Below are 21146 nucleotides of genomic sequence, written 5' to 3' on the forward strand. Positions count from 1 at the left end.
CAATGCGGGAGACCTGGGTTCAATCCCTGGGTTGGGAAGATCCCCTGGAGAAGGGAAAGCCTACCCACTCCAGTATTCTTGCCGGGAGAATTCTATGGACTGTATAATCAATGGGGTCGCAAAGAGTCGGACACGACTGAGCAACTTTCACTTTCACATCATGCCAGCCTGTGGGAAGTGAGAGAAGGCAGAGAGGGCACAGTGTCAAACGGTGTTACCCTTGGTGGTCTCACCGAGGAGGTGAACCTTTGAGACTAGACCTGGAGGAACTGAGGGCTGAGTCTCCGCAGGTATTTGGAGAAAGAGCTTTCTGGGCAGAGAGAACATCAAGCTGAAGCCCCTGCAGTTGGGAAGTGGAGGAGGCCATCAGGGCTGGAAGAAAGGCGTGAGAGGAAGTAGTAGGAGATGAGGGCAAAGGGGAAGTGGAGAGGGAGGAGGGGGGAGGGAGTGTGTGGCACGTGGAGGCCATTACAGTGACCTTGGCTTTTACCCAGAGCGAGCTGGGATGCCATTGGAGGGTTCGAGCAGAGTCCCCCACACCCCCCAACAACCCTATTAGGTGACAATACCATTATTCCCGTTGTCAACTGGGGGAGCTTTGGCTCAGAGAAGCTCAGTGCCTTTGGCTAGTGACTGGCAGAGTGGAAACTTAGAAGCCTCAGGCCTCCCTGCCCCCTAGCCCGGGCTCACAGAAGGTTCTTTAGTCCCTTCTGCTGCTTCTTGGCTGCTGTTCCTCTGTCATTTCCCAGGGATTTTCCACTGCTCTGTGTGCCCCCCACCTTGCTCTACCCCCCAACTCTGCCACCATACTTAATGAGCACCTGCTATTTGCCACGTACTCTTTCAGATGCTCAGGGCCAACCTTGCTCTCATGAAGCTTTTATTCTAGTGGGTGAGGGAGATAGGCAAGGAGAAAAAAAATTTTTTTAAGAAAATATTCTTTGGTAATAAGAGCCATGCAGAGAGAAGAGAGTGACTACTTTTTAGAAACTGGGTAGGGAAGGCCTCTCTGAAGAGGTGACGTTTAAATTGAGACCTAGGGACTTCCCCGGTGGTCCAGTGGCTAAGACTCAATGCAGGGGCTACGGGTTTGATCCCTGGTCAGTGAACTAACATCCCACATGCCTCATGGTGTGGCCAAAAAATAATAATAATTTGAGATCCGATGGGAGAACAGTCTAGGCAGAGAGGGGTATGTGAGCAAAAGCAAAGGTAGGAAAGAGCTCAGCTTGTTAGAGGAGGGAGAGGGCAGGGAACCAGGGTGGCAACAGAGTACTCAGTTCAGGCAGTGCCATGTAGGTCAGAGCACGTGGCAATCTGCAGAGGAATGAAATGATGTGATTGATGTATTTATGTTCATGCTGACTTCCCTCTGGATATGGATTGGTGAGGGGATAAGGGAAGGAGAAACATGAAAAGATTTAGGATATGTTTGAGATCAAGTCAACCAGACACTAGATTAAATGTCAGGGGTCAAGGAAAGAAAGCATTCAAAGCTGGCTTCTTGGACTTCCCTGGCGGTATACACTGGTTAAGACTCCGAGCTTCCAGTGCAGGCGTCATGGGTTTGATCCCTGGTCAGGGAACTAAGATCCTAGTGCCGTGCAGCATAGCCAAAAAGGGAGGAAAAAAATGATAGCGTCTCAATTTTCAAGCCCTGGATTGAGCGACTGCCTGGATAATGATGCCATTTGCAGAATTAAGGAAAGCTTTGCACAAGCGACTTTGGAGGAAGGGTCAAGAGTCCTGTTTTGAGTACATTAGTCTCAGAATGATGTCACGTGGCCAGTTGGATTCATAAGTCCACAGTTCTAGACAGCAGTCTAAGCTAGAGAGATAGTCAGACATATAGAACTGTTGCCCTTGTGTATACCCACTGATGCCAAGCACAGTGCCTGGCATATGTCAGACAGTCTATGAAAGGCTGATTGGTTGAATAAATGAATGAATAAAAAGCTGCAGAGTCAGACTTTGGTTCAAATTTAAATCCTGGTTCTGCTATATCCTAACTTGACCTTGAACAAGTTATCAAACCTTAGGGATCCTCGGTTTCCACACCTTGTAGAATGGAGGCAGCAACAATATCTGTTCCACAGGGTTGTGGTGAAGATTATAAAAATCAGTCCTGTAAAGGGCACAATCCTTGGTGCATAGTAAGCGCGCAGTACATTGGTGGCTGTTATAATGTTCAAAGCATGAGGAAGGCCCCAAGAGGGCCGGCCTCGAAGGGACACTTCACAGGGCAGCCCCAAAAGGTGGGACCATGTAGCCAGCCTGTCACATGACAGGCAGCAAGGCCTGGTTAGTTTCACCCTCTGGAGCCAAACTCTGAGTTCATAATCCTGGCTGAGGCACTTACTAGCTTACTTAACCTCTGCGTGCCTTAGGGTGTTTTAAAAGTATTATTATTTAATCTCTAAAATAGAGATAATAATAGCCCTGTCTCATATGACTGTTGTGAAGGATTAAATGAGATGATCCATGGAAAAGGCTGAGAACAGAGTCTGGCTAAGACCCTGTTCTAAGGGCTCAGTAAGTGTTAGGAGCTATATTATCACAGCACTGTAGGAAGGAGGGAGGGAGCTGCGAATAGGCTCCAGCTGTGTCCTTGACCTCCCTCCAGAGAAGACAGTGCTCAGCCACCCACCCTGCAGCTGCCGGCAGTACAGCTCAGTTCTCCCAACACCCTTCCTCCGACCCCTCCCCAGCAGCCCTCTTCCAGTTTGTGCAACTCCCCGAATAGCTTGCAAGCCTTCGGCAGCGCGCTGGTGTGGAAAGGGCTGGATCCTCGCCACAGGGTGGTGGACACACGGGCCACCCCCCTTCACTCCGGGGGAGGCACGTTAGCCACAGGCTAGGCAGAGGGAGTCCAGGTCCCCATGCTGCCTGGAGCTGTCTAGGAGCAGAGAGAAATAACCAACTAGAGAGTCCCAGCAGCCCCCGGGCTTCTTTTCCATTCCAATGCTCCCTTTGTTGCTAAGAAGCAAAACTTCCCCATCCCCACTGGCACCAGCCTGCCCATTGTTCTCCTAAGAGACCATCCCAAGCCAAGAGCCAGGGCTACCTCCGCCTTACAGAAGTGGCAGCCTGGAGAGGCTGTTGCAGTGGGGGTGTCATATAACCCGACTCCCCACAGCTCAAGACTCTAGAACGGGGCCCAAGGACAAGTGTTGTTGGGCAGACCCCAAACGGGCCCCCCCAAAGTCACTGAAAACATTTGGCCTGGTTCTTCCCCTGCACTGGGCTACCTGTGGTGATGACTGATCAGGGCCCTGACATCCAAGCAATAGGCACAAGGCTAGAGTCTAATCTCAGCTCCATTTAAGCAAAGTGAGCCTTGCAGGTTTCTCCCAGAGGTGGGAAAACATAAAAGATCCCACCTGGAAGAGACAGAGAGATTTCATGAACAGATGGTCCTTCAGGCAGATGCAGATGGATGGATCTGAGGGGGAAAGGTGTGGGGTGCTCCTTTCCCCAAATGAGAGGAGGCCTCTTTGGTACTCTTGCAGATTCTGACTCTGAATCTGGTTATGAGGCCACCTTTGATTTCCCTCCTCCTATGATTGGTTATCTGCCTGGGAGTTTCTTGTCACCTCAATGCTCACCTTCCTCTCACCTGAGAAAGAAGAAAGTCTTCATCCACACGTTCTTGTCTCTAGAACCCTCTCTCAGCATGTCTTCAGTGACTCTCCATTGCTAAAGGATCAACTTCCAACTTCTTTGAGGCTTATCACCACAAAGAACTTTTTAGAAATGGAAAAAGTTTTGTCTTACTCCAGATCCTCTGGAGAAGGGAATGGCAATCCACTCCAATATTCTTGCCTGAAGAATCCCATGGACAGAGAAGCCTGGCAGGCTACAGTCCGTGGGGTTGCAAAGAGTCAAACATGACTGAGTGACTAACACACACACAACTTATAAGTATTGGCCTGGCTCTGCCTTCTGGAGTCACCCAGAACTTGACTCTGGGTAAGACCTAGCCCATTGCACACCAGAAGTCAGCTCCCCTTGCCCTCTGCGTAGAGAGGCAGTATGGGGCAGGGACTAAGATCACAGGATCTGCAACATCAGCCTGGAATCTGACTCTGGACTCTGCCACTTCCCAACTGTGTGACCTTATGTAGGTCACCTCTGTGAGCTTCTGTATCCTGTCCATAAAAAGGGACTAATAGGGGACTTTCCTGTTGGTTCAGTGGTTAAGACTCCTTGTTTCGAATGCCTGACTGGGGAACTAAGGTCCCACATGCTGTGTGGTTCCCTCAAAAAAAAATTCTTTTTAATGGGGGAGGGGTGTAATAATAGTACCAACTTCATGGGAGGAGTCATGGGGAATAAATGAGGTGATGTATGTAAATCAGAATGTGTGGTCGGCTGAATAATGGCCTCCTGAAGACATCTCCATCTCCATCCCCAGAACCAATGAATGTGCTATGTTATATGGCAAGAAGGAATTACAATCGCTAATCAGCTGCCTTTAAAACAGGGAGATTAAGGAATTATCTCAGGTTATGTGGATGGGTCCATTATAATGAGGGTCCTTAGACATAAAAGAGGGAGGCAGATTCCCAACTGATGAAAAAGTCTTGATTGGCCATTGCTGGCTGGGAAGACAGAAAGGCGTCATGAGCCAGGGAATGTGGCCAGCCTGTCGAAGCCTGAAGAGGTGGAGGAAATGCATTCTCCTTGGAACCTCCAGAAGAACACAGCCCTGCTGATACCTTGATTTTAGCCCAGTGAGACTCCTTTCAGACTTCTGACCTCCAGAACTGTAAGAGGAGACATTTGTGTTATTTTAAGCCACTAATTTTGTGATGATTTGTTACAGCAGTGATAGGAGACTAACCCAGGCTGTCTCCAACCCCTCCCTAACTGGTCTCCACTCTTGCCTCTCTCCAATCCATTCCTCACAACATGGCCAAAACAGTGTTTCCAAGACCCTCACTAACCAAGCCACATCCCTCAATACAACTCTTCTCTCTGTTTTTCAAATGTGCCCCAGGGCCTTTGAACCTGCTGTGTTTTGTTTCAAAGGTACCATGCTCCCCTGGGTAGCACTTAGTCAGCTTTCATAAATGGGCTCAAAGGTGAAAACTTGAATCCCCAGTCTGTGTCAGGTTCTCTGGGTTAGTGCTCTCGGAGCACCCTGCACTCCTCTGTAGCATGTATACATTTCTAAATAAATACATGTATTTATCAGCTTCCAGGTTCCTTGGTCAGCAGGCTGTAAGCGTCCCCTGGGGACAAGACAGTGCCTATCTCACTCACCTCGCCCAGTTTCTGGCACATAAGGAGTATTCAATAAATGGCAGCTCTTATCACTCTTGTTTTTGAATCTTCACCATTCTGGTTGCCCCACAAACACTGTAGTTTGCAGTCCTTTTTAAAAGTGGTGCCCCTGCCTTGACCTGGTCCTCCAGGGGTGGCAAGAGCAACACAGAGCGGAAGCAGAAGATGCTGCCCCCACCCGCTGGGGATAGGCATCCCACTTCCATTGATGCAGCTGAGGGCTACGGTCCCACTCCACTAACTGCATCACCCTCTCAGCTCCAGCTGAGCTTGAGGTCACATAAACCACCCACACTCCTGCTCTAGTTTTTGTTTCCATCAGAACATCTGTCAAGCTAGCTCTCCCTATCCTATTTCTGTATGGTTGTTCTTTGTCACCTAAGCGTTGAGCTTTCCTCTCATCTTGGTGGGGTTTCATCATCTAGTGTTGGGACCCTTGTTCCAACCTGCCTAAATCTTTCCGAGTCCTGGTTCAGCCATCACTCCCAACCTCATGTCATTTGCACCCCTGAGTCATATGTCCCTGTGGCTGCCTCCAAGTCCTGGGTGACCACATGGAACAGGCCCAGTCTAAGAACCTGGCCCTGGAAGTGCTCCTGGGGCCCCCCGGGCCTGGCACCTACCACAGCACGTTGACTCAGCAACATAAACTGGGCCTCGGTCAAGTCTTGACTTTACCACCTCTGTGGCTGTGAAATTGGAAAGAATAGTCTATTAGTTTCCTGGGGCTGCTGTAATGTAGTACCACAAATGTGGTGGCTTCCCACAACAGAAACTTCTTCTCTTACAGCTCTCAAGCCTAGAAGCCCAAAATCAAGTTGTCCTCTGGGCCGAAGATTCTAGTGCATATCCTTCCTTGCCTCTTCCAGCTCCCGGTGGTTCCTGGTGTCCCTTGGCTTATGGCAGCGTAACCGTAACTACAGTCTCTGAAATGTGCCCTGCTTCTGTGTGTGTCTCTGTGCATCCTGTCTTCTTCTCATATGGACACTAGTCATCAAATTTAGGGTCCACCCCATCTAGTATGAGCTCATCTTAACTAATTACATCTGCAAATACCCCAAGTTCAAATAAGATCATGTTCTTAATTTTTATTTATTTATTTTTATTTTTTGGCGGTGCCAGGTCTTCTTTGGTTTGCAAGTTTTTTTCTAGTTTCAGTGAGCAGGGGCTACTTTCTAGTGGTGCGCAGGCTTCTCACTGCGCTGGTTTCTCTTGTTGCAGAGCGTGGGCTCTAGAGCACAGGCTCAGTAGTTGTGACCCACGGGCTTAGTTGCTCCAGGGCATGTGGAATTTTCCTGGACCAGGCAGGGAACGAACCTGTGTCTCCTACATTGGCAGGCAGATTTTTTACCACTGAGCCACCAGGGAGGCCCCAAATAGGATCACATCCTAAAGTTCTGGTGAACATGAATTTGGGGGGCCACTACATACTACAAATGGTAATGCTTTGTCACAGGATCTTCATGTGACTGGAGAAAGATGCAGTATGCGGCTTCTCCAACTCTAAGGGGCACGCGAACCACCTAGGGATCTTGTTCAAAATGCAGGTTTGGATTCAGCCAGCCTGGGGTGGGTCTGCATTTCTCTCGAGCTCCCAGGTGATGCCCTGGCTGCTCCTCTGCACTTTGGATAAGAAGGATGGAGGTGAAAGAAAGTGCTTGGAAAACAAATGTCCAGTAGGCTGATTCTATTTCTTTTGTAAGGAGCTTTCCTCAGGTTCCTGTCTCCCCGCCCACCTGGCTCACTCAAGAATTGCAGAAGACAGAAAAAGGGGTTTAGTTTGGATTCCCCCTCAAAGCAGACCCAGAGACAAAGAGTAGGGCTGAGGGAGTTGATTGGGGAGGTGGTCACAGGAAGTACATATTTGGAAACAGAGAAAGTAAGAAAGGGAGAGAAGCCACAAAGCGGGGCATTAAATAGCCAGTGGCCTCAGGCACAACCAGCTGGGGACTGACTGAGAGAGAGTGGGGACCCTCCCGAGAAGTGCTCCACTGGATAGCTGGGATGGGAGGAGGGTGGAGCATTTTCCCACTGATTCCCATCCCCCATCAGTTGATGCTGGCCCTGGGGTTGGGGAGGGGGGCGTGCCCTGGGTCGGTCTGGGCAAGCACCAGGGTGCTGGAGAAAGCCCTCCCTCCATCAGAGAAGCTGCAGGCACTGCAAGTGGAAAGGCAGGCCCACTGGAAAGAGCCTTCTGGTACCGCTGCAGCCGACCTCAGCAAGCCCGGGATAGGGGAGGGCCTCATGGACTCCAGAAGCTTTCCAGGTCTGAATGTCATCTGTGTCTCTACCATTCTATTTTAAGTGCATGAGCTCCGAAAGCAAGCTCTCGCTAATACTTATGTTTATATGGTTGCATCCAGCGCCAGTGGACACCCTGCCCATAGGGTGTCACAGAAGAATCTGGCCCTTACTGCTCCCCCTACTCCCACCTTGCCTCAGAATGAGTACAATCATTTCCCCTGTGGGGGCATGGTGGGGAGAACTGCCCTTAGGGGAATGTGTTTATGCTTCAGGATCACCTTAGGAGGGAGCTACTTACCCTTCTCAGTCCCTACCTTTGCCCAGTTCAGGTGTTCCATGCCCTTGACGTTCAGCACCATGTTCACCTAGATCACAACCCTACAAGGCAGTTGCTTTGATTGTCCCCATTTTATAGTCAAGGAAACTGAGGACCAGAAAAGCTAGCTCATGTGCCTGACATCACTAAGTAAGAGGCAGAAGTGGTTGCAGAGACAGCCTATCTGATTCCCTGTACTCTATGGGTAGAGTCCATTGGAGAAATTAGGTTGTAGGCCCTAGTGACATTTATATACAAATCTAAACACACTTCAATAACCATCTATTGGACAAGAACAGTAAGGCCCACTTTCATTTGTATTCAGCTTCTAGTCATAATATCACACAGTGGGTCCGTTAGGGTGTTTGTCACTTTGAAAAAGAAGTTACTGCAAGTAAAATACAAGTATTCCTTTTGATAAAATTAATTCCTGTATATTGGAATTCACTGGGATGGACAGATTCATTGGGATGGATGGATTTTTATTAGATAACTGGTAAATGAATAGACTCAAACCCTAATAAGCCAACGATACCATGGAAATGTGAAATAAATTCAATGTCATTAGCTTAAAAAATTTCACCATCAGATTTCCTCAGTTAGTGACTTTTTCCCAGCGCATCCAATGGCGGACTCAGCTCCCACATACATTTCAAGAACACACTCACAAAATAAGAGAGGTCCACATTTCTGCTATGTTGGAGGCCATTTTCCCTCCCTGTCCTGACTGCAAACTCCCGAAAGGAGGGGACAGTGGAGGTTCCTTACTAAGGTGATTTCCCTGTACATGGCATGGACAGGGCCACAGGTGTGTACATAGAAAGGTCTGGAACTCTTAAGTTTGGGTTAGCCAGCCCTTGAAAGATGAGCCCACAAAGCTCTTGGGGAAGGAGGCAAGAGAGTGTGGTGTAGGAAGTGTGTAACTCACAGAACACAGAAGAGGCCCAATCTCGACCTTGAAGTTGCTGACAGTCTAGTTGAAGAAACAGGTGGAACACATGAGCTAGAAATAGCTCTTGTGCAAGACAAGAGCTGAGGAGTCATGTGAGTGTAAGGGGCTCTTCCTGAGAGCACAGAAGGGGCTACAGAAGGAAGAGATGGATGTGGACTGAGAGGAAATGAGACGGAATGAAAAGGGCACCGAGGTGAGAGTCAGGAGAACTGGGTTCTAGAGTCCCAGTTCAACCCTCTGTGCCACCCTAAGCAGCTACTCCCTCACAGACCCATCCTTGACCAGCTTTCAGTCTAGCGGGGGATACAGGCTCAGGAGTTCTACAGATGCATGTGGTACCCCCGGGCATGGAGATGGATTCATTCACCCAGTGTCTTCTAAGCACCAGCCAAGTGCCAGGCACTGGGAGGCCAAAGTCAAGAGCTGTGCCGAAATAACTGCAGGTCCCCAAGCCCACCCAGCTGCTCTTGCTTGTGCACCTTTGCTCGTGCTGTTCATGCACCCCCAGCATCTCCCTCCGCATTTATCCCCCAGCATCGCCCTCCTGATTTTGGCCATCTGGAAAAAGGATGGACCCTTCAGCCCCCTGGCCAGGAATCACCTCCTTTGTGAAGATTCCTATTTTATCAGCCCAGGATGCTATAACAGCATACCAGAGGCTAGGTGACTTCAACAATTTTTCCCCTCACAGTCCTGGAGGCCAGAAGTTCGAGGTCAGAGTGCCATCATGGTCTAGTTCTTTGTGAAGGTCCTGTTCCTGATTTTCAGTTGGCTTTCTTCTCATTATATCCTCACACAACAGAGAACAGAGAGAGAAACAAGAAACAAGCTCCCTTCTTCTGTCTCCTGTGAGGACACTAATCACATTCATGTGGACTCCACCCTCATGACCTAATCACCTCCCAAAGGTCCCACCTCCTCATAACATCACACTGGGGATTCGAGTTTCAACATGAATTTCAGGGGGACACAAACATACAGTCCATAGCACCCATCATGTTGCATATATCATGTCCCCCACCCCTGCAGTTGGGTGACACAGCAGCCTGGCACTGCAGATGAAGCAAAGGTGATGCTGGCAGCCTTTGGTGGAGTGGCCCTTGGACTCTGCTATCTGTCTCCCTTATACTCAGCCCCTAGGAGGCAGAGAAAAATAGTAATAGAAAAATCATAAACAGAATAGAAGCCATAGTCTACAAACTCACAGAGGCTGCAAAATAAATTTACTGTCCCAGAATACAGGGGCCCTTTTATTAGGGGAGAATCCAGGCTAACAAGGGTGACAGCGTGGACCCAGCCTTTCAGCAGCCAAGGTGCTTGCCCCTGTTTTCCAGCTACAAGCTTTACCCTGTGGGGCCTTGTAAATGGGCCCAGAGGGTCCTGGGGAGGGATCATGGCCCCTCAGCGCCCACCCAGCCATTTCCACCACTGGAGCAGAGAGGGCTGGGCACACAGGGCAACAAGGTCACCAGGGTCCCATCCCACTTTTCTGTACCATCTTGGAAATGAGGCAGATGTGGCCCTTTCCAACCAGAGGAGCCATCAACACCACAGGTGAGCCATATGTACTCCTTGAGGGTCCAGTTTGGGTCAGTTCAGGGGGAAGAAGGAGAAGGAAGGGCAGAGAAGAAAGTTCCCATGCAGGTCTGGCAGCAAAGCCCTCCCCCAGTGAGATACTGTAACACTGAAACCACAGGGCCTTGCCAGTGCCAGGGCAGGGAGCAGGGTCCAGACCGGTTCCCCTCTGCACACCATCACTACACCATCTTCCCAATGCAGGAGGGTGCAGGCCTGCGTTAAACCCTGTGTAATGATGGCAGGGAGGTGAGGGAGGAGGCAGACACCTGGGGCCAGACTTCTAAGGCAGCATCTCTACAGGTACTCTGGTTTGTTTATTAGTATGACTTTCCACACCCACTGTCACCCGGGGTTCAGGTCCCCAAAGTCAGCCTGTGGGCTCAGCCTCAGCCTATGGTTGGCAGCCCAGCACCACTCAGCTCAGCAGGCCTGGTGTGCCTGAACCCACATGCTTGGCTTTATCAACACCAAACTCTGACCAACCGGAGTGACCCGCTCCAGGCTCACTCTGCAGGAACACCTTCATTAAAAACTTTGTAAGATGCCAATAAAGAAGATACTAATGAAATCCACAGAGAAGCTAACAACTGGACTGCTCAGAATCAGCCAAGACTGAGATTGAGTCTCTAGAGGAGGTTAGAAATATGGTTAGGAAATAACCAAGTGAAATTCAGCCTGGACGGGGGCCAGCTAACCTCATGCACAAGCTGCTAGATCCTCCCACAGTTATCAGGAGGCAGGAAGACTGCTGAGAACAGCAGGGCTAAGAGAGGCAGAGGAGCAGGATAGGGCAGGGGTTGGAGGCTGGTCCCACCCCAGTCGTTTTGGGGTGAGTCTGTAGAGATATCACATACCCTGGGGAGCAAGCTTCTGCTCACGTGGACCTGCTGGAATTCCCAGGAGGCCCAGGAGGACCAAAGGGCTCCAGGGGAGTAGAGCTGTAGGGGCACTGGACAGAAGGGTGTTATGCATGAGTCAGGCTTGGGACAGTTCTGCGTCAGAAGTATCACCTGTCCCATGGACACCCACAGCAAGCCTAGACCCCAAGAGAAACTTGAGTGAGCAGATGGCAGTAATAAAGTCTCTGGAGTCAGTCAGAGCCAGGTCCCACCCCTAGCCCCATTTGAACTCGTAGACTAGTTGTCTAACGTTCTTCAGCCTCAGTTTCCTCATCTGTAAAATGGGATGATATCAGACTTTGCTTGTAGAGTGTCCTGCGGACAAAATAAGATGTCTGCAAAGGAGTAAGCACAATTCTTATCACATGGTGTCAGCCAAGAGGAAGAGGAGGAGGAAACCAAAGACTGTCTGCTGGAGCCCTCACCAAGGTGTCCCTCCGTAGGTCTCCCCCTCAGAACCTGCCCGCTCCAGACGAATCCATTCCCTCCTCTCAACATTGCTCTCTGCCAAGCCTCAGCTCCTGAAAGAACTACCACTGCCACATTCACAGCCAATCGTGGCTGAATCTTCGTTGCTGTTGTTGTTGCTCAGTTGCTCAGTCATGTCTGACTCTTTGTGACCCCATGACTTGGTTGACTCTTGCTCCACCTGTAACTCTTGCATCAATAGAGACTGCCATACCTTTAATTCCAGCTAAAAATTTGAACTTTGAGCTTTTCCTCAAAGATTCATGAAGCAGCCTTGGGTGATATGGCCCAGTGGGGTGGGGAGGAGGGGGAAAGACTGGATTCCATCCCAGTGGGGACTACTTCTTTTATTCTAGCCCTAGCCATGGACTAAGCCCTATTTCAACCATAACCCTAACCTCAACCTAAACCCCAACCCTAGTCTGCCTGCTGAGATGGAGTGTGAAAGGTTCAGGTCCATACCATTCCCAACATAGGAAAAAGAGCCTTATGATATCTCAGGGGAGTGGCATTTGTTCATTAATTCCTTTTCATTCAGTTAGAGCCCTTAGTGCATCTGAAGTTGCATAGAATAATCTCCCAGCAAATGACAGGGCATTGGAACCTGCGCTCTGGGCACTTACAGTCTCAGGCTGGCAGTGACAACTTGGAGTCCAAAGGCAATGTGCGAACGAATAAGGTGTTCTCTCTTGACGGATCAAGGCTGAAGGACTTGAAGGGATGTGCTGTCATGTTGAGGATGCGCCTCTGAGGGGTGGCAGGGGCAGAGACTGTATTGCTTCCCTCTCGTGGGTCCAAGAAGCCTTTCTCTTTCCTCGATACACTTGACTTCTGCCAACCTCCAGCAAGAGAGCCAAAGACAGGCCTACGGGTAAGACCCATTGCCTGGGAATTTGGCCTAGCCACCAGCAGAGAGACAGGCCTCCCTCTGGGCTCTTCTTTACCATGAGCGGTTCCAGCACGAGACTAGGAAGCATCCTATCGGATTTTCCAGGCCAGTCCCACTTTCCCACATCCAAGCCATGTGTCCAGAGTTCTGGGTCAGCACATGTGTTCCCCTTAAATAAGAAGCCTAGAAAGGAAATGTGCGGCAGCTGGCTTCAGCCAGCTCTTTTCACCTCAGTCATTCCAATGTCCCCCTCCACACCAAAGTCTCCACCAACCAGCTGTGGTCAGCTATGTTCTTGTTCAGAGCTTTCTTTTAAATCAGTCCTTATGTCTAGCTGCTTCAGAGTAAATCCAGGCTCACCATCTGCTGCCTGCAAGGCTGTGTTTCCCCAGTAGACTGTGAGTTCTCGTGGACTGGGCCTACACTTTCCTTCTTCTTGTGCCCCTGGGAGAAGGGCTCTGGCACCCAATGGACACTCTTTGTTGAGTGCCAGCTCTGAGCTAGGATATTGCAGGGAAAACACGAAGTTCCTGCTCTCATGAACTTGACATTCTAGTGGAGGGTAAAGGGGATCACTGGAGGGCAAACCAGGAGAAGACACTTGTTCCACCCACAGGTTCTGGGCACCCACTGTGTCCCAGGCATTAGACCAGATCCTGGGGGCCTACCACCAAAGCAGACTGATGTTTGGGCCAGGAGAAACCACCAGCTGGGCCAGCGTCATGGCTATCCTTCCAGAGGAAATATTTTCTCTCAGGATCCTGGTTGGATCTTCCATTGGCTCTGGTCAGCTGCCCGCTGCCCACTGGCCCATCCCTTTACCCTTTTCCCACCACAAGCAACACAGGTGGGCCAAGAGCACTCAGAGAGCTGTTCATCTGTACTTCCCCGAGGAACCGGTCATGGCTTCCTTGAAGGCCTAGGGAAGAAGGATTGGGTTTCCAGATCTACCTGAGAACAGAGGGCACAGACCAAGGACAGAAGTAGCAGCAGCCTTCCTTTGGGAGCTGTTGTTAACGTCTCTGCACTGACCACCTGGCCGGTGGGTGAACCAAAGCACCCAGCCCCTTCCCACTGGCCCCTGCTCCCAGCCTGCTCCAAGCAGCTCTCCACCCAGGCAGGGATCGGGGGCCTGGGCCCTGCTTGAGGAGCTTGAGGAGGCCCAGGCAGATCGTCTGGCCCCAAGTCTGGCTGGAAGGGAAGAAACGATTGCCTTGGGAACAAACCAGTGAAGACTGGTCCCAGGCAAGGTGGCAGAGTGGGGAAGCCCAGGAGGCTGCAGGGAGGGTGAGGTGGGCATGGATATGTGCTGCTCAGAGTTTCCCTCAAGAAAACCTGCTGCTGTGGGAAGCAGAGGTCACCAACAGCCCCAGGGATTCCACTTTGGGATCCACGGTGGTGTTTATATTAAGGCCAAATTCCCCCCAGGCTGCTCCCAGCCAAGGACTAAGTCCAGTGAGGATGCCAATCCCAGCCCATCCCTGGGACAAGACTCCTCCAATAAGCAAGCCTTGCTCAGGTAATTCCCGGTGATCTAAACTTTCTCAGAACCAGGCTGTGATGTGAGCAGCCTCACATCGTGCTTCCTTCCTTCCTCCTCTCCTTTCTCAGGGATCAGTCCTGCACTGGGATGGGAAGATGCTCCCTGCCTGCTTCTACTTCTTCCCCTGCATCCTTCACAGGGGTCTCCCCCAAGACAGCACTTGCACATTTAATCTTATCTTGATGTCTGCTTCTCCGAGAACCTCCACTGACAGAAGTCAAAGATGCAGTGGGTCAAGATGAGTAGCCTTGTCGATACACATGCCCCCTGCAGCCCAGAAGGTCCAGTACCCACTGGAGAGAGAGCATTGTTTTCCCAGGTCTGGGGGAGGGGATGAGTATGGGCTCACTGCTGATGGTCTGGAAGGGCCCCCAACTATTTATTTATTTATTTAAATTAATTAATTTATTTTAATTGGAGGCTAATTACTTTACAATACTGTAGTGGTTTTTGCCATACATTGACGTGAATCAGCCATGGGTGTACATGTGTTCCCCATCCTGAACCCCCCTCCCACCTCCCTCCCCATCCCTCAGGGTCATCCCAGTACACTGGCCCTGAGCACACTGTCTCATGCATTGAACCTGGACTGGTGATCTATTTCACATATAGTAATATACATGTTTCAATGCCAATTATTTATTTTAATTCAGAAAAAGAAATCCAGGGACTTCCCTGGCAGTCCAGTGGTTAAGACTCTGTGCTCCCAAGGCAGGGGGCACAGGTTCAATCCCTGGTTGGAGAACTAAGATCCCACATGACCCACAGCAGGACCTAAAAAAAAAAAAAAAAAAAGAAAAGAAATCCAGCTGTACCTTGCTCTACCCAAAAGCCATGCCCTTGAGAAGTTGAGTGCAAATGAAGCCAGGGGGAGCCAGGTCTTATTGTCCATGCCCCAAGAGGCTCCCCAGTTCAAAGGAACACTGCAGTTCATCACAAGTCAGTCAGCAGACCACGTATCTGAGTTGACTGCAAAGTTGACGGCAAAGCTGATGAAGAAGGGTCCCTTCAGCGTGGCCCTGGCGTGTTTCCAAGCTAGGTGGACTGTGGAGAAATCAAACAAATAGCAACTGCTGGCAGGTCCAGGGCCTGGGAGGGCCCCCCAGCCCATTGAGGAGACAGACAAGAGCCAATGGAAGAATAGGCCAACAGAGAATGAATTCAAGTCAGAGTTGGGTGGTGACACCATGGCTAGTTCCTTAGTTCCAGGAGGCATGAGTGAGATTAGGAAAGAAGAGTCAGGGAGACCACTGAGGGTGGGCACACAGGATTGGGCTCACCATCCCTGCCAGCACCACAAAGAGCGGCAGCCTTTCTGCTGCTCCCTGTCCCAGTCGCTCTGGAGTCCTCCTACTCGCTCCCTAGGCTTAGCCACACGGCGGGCTGCCTGGGGAGGCGCTGGCATGGTTCCCAGTGCCAGAAGTGGGGGGAAGATATGTGGGCGGGTTGGAGTGTGGCCAGCCCGCAGGGCCCAGCTGCAGGGCGCAGGGCCAAGTTGACAATGCTGGCCTGTGGAGACGGAGTGGCAACTGCTGCCTGTCGCCTCCAAAATACCAGTTGAGGTTTTCTCCTACTTTGGGGTTTAGAAACTATTTCTATTTCTATTATGCATTTCTTTGCCCTAGTTTTCCATTTCTTTGTCCTACTGTTAATGGTAGTGCCTGGAGGTGAGACAGGCAGGGCCAGACAGAAACCAAAGGAACACTGAAGTGAGCAGAATGTGCCTTGGGACCTGATGACTTCTCTCCTAGCACCCCTACTCCCATCCCTGGGCCCTGAGCCCCCTACCCCCCAGGGCTTCTTCTCCAGGGACAGGATGAGCAGGGCTCCCACTTAATCCCATTTCCTCCCCATCACAACTTCTCTGAGCTGTGGCCCATTCTCTCAGCATCCAGCTCTACAGTAGAAATGAAGACATTCACTCTGTCTAGGGCTGCCCTCTCTGGTCACTGGACACCCTCTCCCTGGACAATTTCACCCATTCCCGTGGCCTCACTTACCGTGTCATGTATATGCCATAAACCCCACATTGATTTTTTTCAGCCACCAGCTCTCCTGTGAATCCCAGGTTTACATATCTAACTGCCTCCTCTGGTAGGGCAGCTCACCAGCGACTCAAATTCCATATGTCCACAACTGAACTCACTACAGACAATATACTCCTTTAAAAAAAGAAAAACAAGGCTGCTTCTTCCTCAGTCTCAGTAAATGGCACTACCATAAGTGGGGGTCATCTTGAACCCCTTATTTCACCTGTCATGTACATGCAATCTCTCAGCAAGTCTTGCCAGTCCCACCTCCTAAAGAGCTCTCATGTCTTCACACCTCTCCAGTTCCCCTGCTGCTCTTCCCATTCAGACCACCATCAGCTCCTTCACAGACAGCTTAAATAATCTCCTTTTCTGTCTTTCTATCTAGGTATTTACCTCTTGTCCATTCAAGAGACTCTCAGATGGCCACCAGGTTTTCCTTCAAAACAAATATGATCATATCCCTGCTTAAAAATCTCTCCTGTGACTTCTGATATCAACTGTGTTGGAGCAAATCGTACCAAACTTTTTCTCCTGCCATTAAAAAAAAAAAAAAAAACACCTAGAAAACTTAACTATATGAAACAGCTGTTTTTAGATATTGGACAACAGGCAGTGATCCCTGAGAGAAGGAAAATAAATAAGGTAAAGTCTGTGACAGCCCTTGGTTTCTGTCTGGAGGCACTTTCTGGACCGTGCAGTGAGAAGGAAAAACCCTCGAAGAGCACAGTGGTCTCTGTGAGTTAAAGAGGAAGACATTAGAGTTTGGGAGACTGAGAAATCTGGAATTTGCAAGGCAGAGTACTGGAAAGGAGGGAGCAACACAGAGAAAGAGTTCTAGATATCTGCATGGGGACTTGATTGGATTGCTTGACAGTAAGCTATTCACACATAGGATGGAATGCCAAAAAGTCAGGCAAAGAACTACCACGAAGCTATAAGCTGACATTCCCAGAGTTCTCACAGGTTTGAAAGACATTCAATTTCCCACCAGCCAGCATAAAGAAACCTTTTGAAAATCCAGGGCATTCAGTAGAAACCCCAAGAAACATCATACCTTAGCAATAAGGATAAGCTAGCCCACGTTCGATTCCTGGGTCGGGAAGATCCCCTGGAGGAGGGCATGGCAACCCACTCCAGTATTCTTGCTTAGAGCATCTCCATGGACATAGGAGTCTGGTGGGCCACAGTCCATGGGGTTGCAAAAGAGTCAGACACAACTGAATGACTAAGCACAGCACACACAGCCCAGGAATAAATGCTACTCTCGATCTGCTCTGATGAAACCAAAAAACAAGCCTGGAAAAGCTCAGGCTGATGTGCAAGTAACTCAACTGACTTCCAAAACAGAGTTAAAGGAAGACATCAAATCCAGATGCTCAAACATTCACAGTATTTAAGATCCAATAAAAAAATTACTAGACACGTAAGGAAGCAGGAAAATGTGCTGCTTTCAAAGCCAGGGCAAAAATCAGTCAGTAGAAACAGAGCCAGAAATGACAGAGGACTTTTATTAATAAAACGTCTAATATAAATATATTCAAGGATTTAAAGGAAAACATGAAAATGGTGAGGAAAGAAATTTTAAATTATATATTTAATGTGTTTATTACTTATTTATTTTTTAATTTACAAATAGTATATATTAAAATATACAGCCTCATGGCTTGATATAGAGACACGTACTGAAGTAGGTAAGCACGAAAAGACATACTTGAGATTCGTTTAAAAACACTATTAAAACATGTGTATTCTCATATGTGAAATAGATCGCCAGTCCAGGTTCGATGCATGAGACAGGGTGCTCAGGGCTGGTGCACTGGGATGACCCTGAGGGATGGGATGGGGAGGGAGGTGGGAGGGAGAGTCAGAATGGGGAACACATGTACACCCATGGCAGATTCATGTCAATGTATGGCAAAAACGACCACAATATTGTAAAGTAAGTAGCATCCAATTAAAATAAATAAATATTTACTATAGAAATAAAGAAAAAAGAGATAGCAATGTGATATACCTATATCTATCACATTTTCTTTATCCATTTATCTGTCACTCATCCATCAACAGATAATTAGGTCATTTCCATATCTTGGCTATTGTGAATGATGCCACAATGAACATGGGGCTGCAGATATTTTCTTGAGATTCTGATTTCATTTCTTTTGGATATATACTCAGAAGTAGGATTACTAGATCATATAGTAGTTCTATTTTTTTAACTTGAAATTATTAACTTTTAAATTATATATTTAAACTTTTAAATATATATTTTAAAATATTTTTAAATGAATAGGTGAAAATATAATATTTGAAATAAAAAATTCACTAGATGGGCATAATAGCAGATTAGACAGTGCAGAAGAAAATATCAGTGAAGTGAAAGAAATAGCAATAGAAACTATCCAAAATGAATCACAGAGAGGAAAACAAAAAGGCTGATTAAAAGTTAACAGAATGAATGGGTAACAAGGTGTGGTATATTCATACAAAGGTATATTCAGTTCAGTTCAGTCGCTCAGTTGTGTCCGACTCTTTGCGACCCCATGAACTGCAGCACTCCAGGCCTCCCTGTCTGTCTATAAAAAGTCAGAAGTATTGATATATACTACCATATGGAAAAACATTGAAAACATTATGCAGAGTGAAAGAAACCAGCCACAAAAGACCACAATTAATATTATTGCATTTATTTGATATTTCCAGAATAGGCAACGCTGTACAGATAGAAAGTAGATTGGTGATTGCTTAGGGATGGGAGATAGCCAGCATATGGAATTTCACTGGAGATGAAAATATTCGAAAATTGACCATGGTAATGGCTGCACATATCTATTTATAACTAAAAGCCATTGCATTCCATATTTTAAATGTGTGAATTGTATAGTACATGAATTATATCTCAATAAAACTTTTTTTTATGTTAACAGAGCCTCAGTGACCTATGTTTCAATACCACAGATACTAACATATGTGTAATTATTGTTCCAGGAGGAGCTGCAGGCAAAAAGGAATACATAATGGCTGAAATTTTGGCAAATCTTATGAAAACAATAAACTACAAATTCAAGAAGCTCAACAAACCTCAGGAAAGGTAAAAATGAAGAAAATCACACCAAGGTACGTCATAGAAAATTGCTGAAAACCACAGCTAAAGAGAAAATGCTAACAGCCTTAGAAAAAAGACACATTTACATACAGGGACACCAAGCTAAAGATTACCATGATTTCTCAACCAAAATGTTCCAAGCCAGAAGACAATGGGTGACATCTTTAAAATATTCAAAGGTCTATATACTACAAGAAATGTTAAAGGAAGTTATTCGGATTAAAGGATAATGATACCGGATGGAAAGTCAGACTTAAGAAAAGCAATAATGAGCACCATATATGGTAAACGTGGATAAATATGAAAAGACTTGTTTTCAACCTTTAAATTTTTTTTCTTTAAAAGATAATTGACTACTAATTGCCACTGAATTGTTCACTTTAAAATAGTTAATTTTCTGTTCTGTGAATTTCACCTGGATGAATTATTCCAAAGATCTAAATGACTGTTTAAAGCAATAACAATGTATTTGGAGGTTTATAATATATGTAGAAGCAAAATGTATTACAACAATGCCACAAAGGATAGGAGAAATCAAAGCATGCTGTGTTAAGGCTGTTACTTGTACATGAAGTCATAGAACAGAATTCGAAGATAGATTATGGTAAGTTAAAAATGCTTATTTGATTTGACTTGATTTTTTAGTTGAAATACAGTTGTATGATATTATATAAGTTACAGGTATACAGTTCAGTGAGTCAGAAATTTTAAAGGTTATACTCCATTTGTAGTTATTATAAAATATTGGCTGTATTCTCTGTGTTGTACAACATATCCTTGTCGCTTATTCTATACTTAATAGTTCATACCTCTTACTCCCCTACCTCTGTCTTGCCCCTCCCCCTTCCTTCTCCCCACTGGTAACTATTAGTTTGTTCTATCTGTGAGTTTGCTTCTTTTTTATTAAATTCACTAGTTTGTTGTATTTTTTAGATACCACATATAAGTGACAGCATACTTATATGGTATTTGTCTTTCGCTGATGTATTTTACTTACCATAAGGCCCTTCAAGTCCATTCATATAGCTGCAAATGGCAAAATTTTGGTTTCTTAATGGCTGAGTAATATACCACTGTGTATATAAATCTTATCCACTCATCTAATGGACACTTAGGTTACTTCCATATCTTGGCAATTGTAAATAATGCTGCTATGAATATTGGGGTTCAGGTGTCTTTTTGAATTAATGTTTTTGTTTTTTTTGGATAAAAATGTTTGCTTTAAGCCCTGGAGAAACTCCAAAAAACACTGATTACAGGTAAGCAGCCAATGATGGAGATAAAATAGAAGATAAAAGATTTCGATTATTCCTAGATGCTTGTCCCTTCACGAGGTGAAGCTGAATTCCCCTCCCCTTGGGTGTAGGCTGAATTTAGTGACTTGCATATAGTTTAAATTTTTTGAAAAGGGAAAAACAGTAGCTTTATAGTTTAGAAATCTGACAAATAGCCACCTTAACCAAGTAATGAAAGTTAACATCACCAGTAAGTCACATTAATCTCATCTATCCCCTGATATAACAGGATGACGGGGCACATCCCCTCAGTGCTATTCTTGCCCCAAATCCATAACCACAGACTAATCAAGAGAAAACACCAGACAAACGCAAACTGAGGAACAAGCTTCCCAGGTGGCGCTAGTGGTAAAGAAACCACCTGCCAATGCAGGAGACAGAAGAGACCCGGGTTCGATTCCCAGGTTTGGAAGGTCCCCTGGATGAGGGCATGGAAACCCACTCCAGTATTCTTTCCTGGAGAACCCCATGGACAGAGAAGCCTGGAAGGTTACAGTCCAGAGGGTCTCAAAGACTCAGACACGACTGAAGAGACTT

General features: G+C 47.3%; 1 protein-coding gene across 1 annotated transcript in view; it reads left to right on the top strand.

Annotated features, from left to right (window-relative positions):
* Positions 1-20380, top strand: part of LOC123465423 — an 88666-nt gene extending 68286 nt beyond the window's left edge. The window contains exon 3 of the transcript XR_006640656.1: positions 19197-20380. The gene's annotated coding sequence lies outside the window, so the exon portion shown is untranslated. The remainder of the gene's footprint in view (positions 1-19196) is intronic.
* The last annotated feature ends 766 nt before the right edge of the window (positions 20381-21146 follow it).

This window comes from Bubalus bubalis, chromosome X (assembly GCF_019923935.1).
Source record: "Bubalus bubalis isolate 160015118507 breed Murrah chromosome X, NDDB_SH_1, whole genome shotgun sequence".
NCBI classification, from domain to species: domain Eukaryota; kingdom Metazoa; phylum Chordata; class Mammalia; order Artiodactyla; family Bovidae; genus Bubalus; species Bubalus bubalis.